The 4,772-nt window shown below is 37.9% G+C and overlaps 1 pseudogene; it reads right to left on the bottom strand.

Moving 5' to 3' along the window:
* Positions 1-1,402: 1,402 nt before the first annotated feature.
* Positions 1,403-2,084, bottom strand: LOC123858327 (acidic leucine-rich nuclear phosphoprotein 32 family member A-like; annotated as a pseudogene).
* Between the last annotated feature and the right edge of the window lie 2,688 nt (positions 2,085-4,772).

Here is a 4,772-nt window from a genome sequence, read left to right as displayed (position 1 = left end):
CCTATAGTTTCTTTTCCATGTTGTCTGCTCCCTTTCATTTTTGATAAAAAATTTATTGCAATTTATCAATGACAAACAGACATAAAGCTCAAAGTTTGGCTTTCTAATGGGCAAGAGAAAAACCAGTGCAGATGTTCTTTTATACAGATGATACATGGGCTAGGAAATAACACGTCACTTCTAAAGCAATCCAGAAGAGGGACATGAAAGCAAACCTGGACATTCACTAGGAATTTGCAGTCATTTTAGATTTCCACTAGACAAGGAAATATAATTTTGGATTAGTTTTTCCAGGCTCGGGTGTATGAAAAACAAAAATAACAAAAAACCCAGTCAAGGGATGTCTTGGTCGCTGTCCCCTGAGTGTCTGCCTTCACCTCCTTGCTCAGCAGGGAGCCTGCTGCTCCACCTGCTTGTGCATTCTCTCTCTCTTTCTGACAAATAAATAAATAAAATCTTAACAACAACAACAACAACAAAACAGTCAACATGCAGTAATGTCTCCTACACTTAGGTTCGTAAAAATGGTCTAAATAGAGAAGTACATGTGGAAGAATTCCCTTGTCATTTTGTAAAACAAAATATTATATTTTTTTTACAGAACAAGATAAGGCAGGTTTTTTTTTTTTTAATCTTTTAAAGAGGTTGACGTTTGATGGTTTGCTGCTGCTTTTTAAATTACAATGGCCAAATCCATTTTACTCGTAACACATAAGTAAGCTTGTTGTTTTCTATTCTCTGACTCATAGCTCTGAAGAGTGACATCAGAGTCATCTCCTTAGAGCAAAGCCCACCACCATCTGTGAAGAGGGAAAGAAATGAGAGAGGGGGAATGTCTCCCAACCATTGCCAAAATAGGCTTTTAGGTTGCTATTTACAAACCAGGGCACTAGACGCCTCTAGCAGGCCCAAGAAATGCAGAAGTCATAGGAACCAGAGCAAGAGGTAAGATGTGGCTGGTGCTCATCCCCTTCTGGGCTTTGAGAAACCAAACAGAGGCCAGGCATGACCTTTGAACTAAGTCCAGAAACTCGGGAAATACCAGGAATTGTAAGAGCCCTCCAAACCATCCTCTGAGAGTAAGGAACAAATGCTCACTTGGTGATTACTCAGCTATCGCATTTATAGGGACAAAACCAGACACAAAGAAAAAGGGGGGGAACCGTGGCAGTAAAAATAGTATTTTATTCCACCCCCTCCCACCCTCCCCTCCCTCACAACCCTCAGTACACTTTTCCCCTCTCGTTCCAACAGCAACGTTACAATCAGAAGAAAATAAGTTTCAGGGGATAGGATTTCTGGAGAGGAGTGGTATGGGTAAAAACAGTCAATCACAATAAGTTTTTAAAATAGGTTATTCCACTTAGTCATCATCTTCTCCCTCATCTTCAAGTTTTCATGTTCACTTCTGATCCTGTTCTTCTTCACCAGCATCTTCATCTTCCCCATCTTCTACTTCCCTGTGGTTATAACCTTCTTCATCCTTCTCCTCTTCACTCATGTCTTCTTTTTTCTTCCTCCTCCCCTTCATCCTCCTAGTGTTCCACTACCTTAGCATCTTCATCCTCCTCCTCATCATCATCACCCTCCAGGCCCTCCACATTGCCCTCGGCATCTGAGTTGGGGACCTCCTTGTCATCCTGGTCATAGCCATTGAGAAACGTGAGCTGCAAAAGGAGCTTGAACACATTTTCTTGATAATCATTCAGACTGGTGACCTCACAACTGAAAAGGTCTAAACTCTTGAGGTTTCCTAACTTTCTCAGTGGCTCTACTGTGTGGAGGTCTTTAATTTTGTTGCCATTTAAATATAGATGTATGAGGTTTGGACACCTTTATGCCAGTACTTCCAGGCCCTCTGAGATTCTGTTATTGCTTACTTCAAGTTTAAGTTTAACTTTGGTCACTTTGCGTCTGAGGTGAGGCCTGCATTTTGTACTGAAGAACTCCAGTTCTTCAAATTCATCTGTGAGTCTTTCAGTTTTGCCTCCAATTGACGGGTAATTGTCCAGGACAAGCTCTTTCATATCGTATCAGATCCTCCTGTTCCCCAGCTCTAAATGAATCTATTTGTCCATGTCCATCTCCTGCACTCTTTCTCTGCAATGGCTCCTGGTGCTGGTGGAATTCAATCAATCTGCTTCCTAATCATTATGACAAAACCATGCATTTTATATTTTTTACAGCAGCATTCCACTTTACAGCCTCAAAACAGACCCCATGTGACATAATGACTTAATAAAATAGAAGTATATTTCTTGTTCACTAGTTTAGGACAGGTCCAGAGCATGGTGCTAGTGGAACATTTCCCTATAAGAAGTTATTTAGAGACTCAGTTTAATGACATCTTTGGATCTTAAACATGTGATTTCAGGGTTATCATCATCCATACTACTTAAATAAACTGGGAGGGTTAAGATCATGGAGGGATTCTCATGGAAAATGTTCTGGGCTGTACCTGAAAGTGACACATAATAATTTACTAACATTTCATAGAGAGCGTGCAGCCACATGATCACACCTATCTACAAAAGAAGCTAGGATATATAGTCTGTGTAGCTAGGAAGAATAGAATGGTTTTCATGGAAAGCTAGCAGTTTCTGTAATATGTTTTATCAAAGGAAACTTGTAGTTAAAGTAACTAATTTGAGAAATGTTTCTAGGATTAGATGTAAATTATATGGAATTATTAAGTGTTCAAGTAATATTGTGTTAATATCTATATGATTATTTTTTCCAACTGAGGCTTTACTCAAGTTCTAAGCTAATTCTGTAATATGTTGTTATGCATCATATACAGATATCAAATGCTTGACTATCACATTCAAATTTCTTTGTGCATGAAATAGAGGAGAGGAGGTTGGATGACAGATGACATAATGTAAACATGCTATTTATTTTGAAACAAGATACAACTTTATCTTTTCTTTATTCCACATATAATAAATTCCAAATAAACCAAATACTTAGAGTAAAAGTATAACTTATATGTTTTATTAGAGAATAAGGGTACATATTTTTGTAATCTTTGGGAAAACTCTGAGCATATGTGAAATTTGTACTAGACAAACACAAAGCTTTTATATTAAAATCAGTGAAGATTATCAAGTCTGACAAACAGTAAAAATGGAGTACATAAAAATGAACAGTCTCAGAAACCTGTGGGACATCCTCAAGCATACTAACATGTACAATGGGAGATCCAAAAGAGAAGAGAAAGGAGCAGAATGAATATTTGATAAAATAATGAACACAGCTTCCCAAATTTGATGAAAAAACATTAATATGTACATCCAAGCTCAATGAACTTCATGGAATGTAAAGTCAAAAGTGTCCACACCTAGACACATCATATCAAACTATCAAAAGCCAAAGACAAGAAAAGATGGAAAGCAGCTAAAGAAAAATAACTTATCACTTACAGTATATATTTAATAAGATTAACAATACTTTTTTTAAGATTTTATTTATTTATTTGACAGAGAGAGACACAGCGAAAGAGGGAACACAAGCAAAGGGAGTGGGAGAGGGAGAAGCAGGCTTCCTGCTGAGCAGGGAGCCTGATGTGGGGCTCGATCCCAGGACCCTGGGATCATGACCTGAGCCGAAGGCAGACACTTAAAGACTGAGCCACTCAGGTGCCCCAACAATACTTTTTTCATCAAAGACAATGGATGCTAGGAGACAGTGGGATAACACATTCAAAGTGCTGAAAGATAAAGAATGTAAACCAAAAATTCTGTATCCACTAAAACTATTTATCAAAGACAAAATAGAAATTAAGACTCTGAGATAAACAAAGCTGAGAGAATTTATCACTAGCAGACCCACACTAAAAGATATACTAAAAGGAGTCCTTCAGACTGTAATGACATGACACTAGATGATAATTAAAATCCATACAGAGAGGAGCACCTGGATGATTCAGTGGGTTGAGCATCCAAGAGTTTGTTTTGGCTTCGGTCACCATCTCAGGGTTGTGGGATTGAGCCTTGCATTGGGCTCCATGCTCATCATGGAGTCTGCCTGTCCCTATTCCTCTCCCTCTGACCTTCCCTCCCACTCACTCCCACATGTGCCCTCTCTTTCTCTCAAATAAATAAATTAAAAAAACAATTTTAAAATATCCATACAGAGAGATAAAGAGTACCAATAAAGGTAACTAGATAGGAATATATAAAAGATAGTATAAATGTATTTTTGTTTTTAACCGCTGTAATCCTATCTTATTTTAAAGACAACTGCATGAAATAATGCTTATAAAACTGTTGATTAATTTATGATGTATAAGGATATAATTTGTATGACATAGCATAAAAGAAGAGTGGAGGGAGATATATTGAAGCAAACTTTTATAATCCATTAATGTGTTAAAATCTGAAGCTGATTATTTTAAGTTAATATGGTCATTGTAATTCACAAAGAAAATGCTAAGAAAGCACCTCAAAATAAAAGACAAAACAAAAATTAAAATGGCAATTATAAAATAGCTATTTGGGGTGCCTGGGTGGCTCAGTTGTTAAGCGTCTGCCTTCAGCTCAGGTCATGATCCCAGGGTCCTGGGATCGAGCCCCGCATCGGGCTCACTGCTCCGCGGGAAGCCTGCTTCTCCCTCTCCCACTCCCCCTGCTTGTGTTCCCTCTCTCGCTGTGTCTCTCTCTGTCAAATAAATAAATAAAATCTTTAAAAAAAATAGCTATTTAACACAAAAGAAGGCTGTACTGTAGGAATAAAGGAATGGAAAGTTTATAAAACATAAAAATGGCAAAGTG

Source organism: Mirounga angustirostris, unplaced genomic scaffold (assembly GCF_029215605.1).
Source record: "Mirounga angustirostris isolate CCGP_5_RB_7025 unplaced genomic scaffold, mMirAng1.0.hap1 SCAF_4, whole genome shotgun sequence".
Classification (NCBI taxonomy): Eukaryota; Metazoa; Chordata; class Mammalia; order Carnivora; family Phocidae; genus Mirounga; species Mirounga angustirostris.
The sequence above is the reverse complement of the archived record's forward strand: the minus strand, read 5'-3'. Positions and strand labels throughout refer to the sequence as shown.